This window comes from Apaloderma vittatum, unplaced genomic scaffold (genome assembly GCF_000703405.1).
Source record: "Apaloderma vittatum isolate BGI_N311 unplaced genomic scaffold, ASM70340v1 scaffold25939, whole genome shotgun sequence".
Taxonomy (NCBI): Eukaryota; Metazoa; Chordata; class Aves; order Trogoniformes; family Trogonidae; genus Apaloderma; species Apaloderma vittatum.
In genome coordinates, this window is record NW_009736199.1 from 3,285 (window position 1) to 3,768 (window position 484).

Sequence of the window (484 nt, forward strand, 5' to 3'; positions counted from 1 at the left end):
GGGGCCCAAAACTGGACACAGCACTCGAGGTGCGGCCTCACAGGGGGCAGGATCACCTCCCTGCTCCTGCTGACAGCACTAAACGCTAACGCTGGGACAGCTATTCCTGCCCCGGCAGATCAAACCCCTCAGCACCCCCACACGGCACTTCCATCTCACGCCCGACTCCTGGTGGGACCACTGAGCTCCCTGTGGTATTGCCCACAATCTCAGGGCTTCAGGCACCAAGTAAAGAGGGAATTTTAACCAACCCCTGCAATGCCACCTTGCTTTCAAGCAAGGCCTGTGGCTGAAGAGCAGCAGGGCCGCAGGGAGGGTGGGCGTAGCAGGGCACAGCTCGCAGCACCTCTGCAGACCCCGTGGGCATTGGGATAACCCCTTCCTTGTCGCCCAGAAGGAGAACCAAAGTGGTAAGTGTCACCAGGACAAATCCCGTGTCCTGCCCCCAGTGGAGAGTGGGGCTGTGCCACTGCGGAGCAGCTCT

At 60.7% G+C, this 484-nt stretch overlaps 1 protein-coding gene across 1 annotated transcript in view; it reads right to left on the reverse strand.

The window, feature by feature from the left end:
- Window positions 1-484, reverse strand: part of POR (P450 (cytochrome) oxidoreductase) — a gene marked incomplete at its 5' end in the record, with an annotated part of 4,789 nt that overhangs the window by 2,076 nt on the left and 2,229 nt on the right. The window lies entirely within an intron of this gene.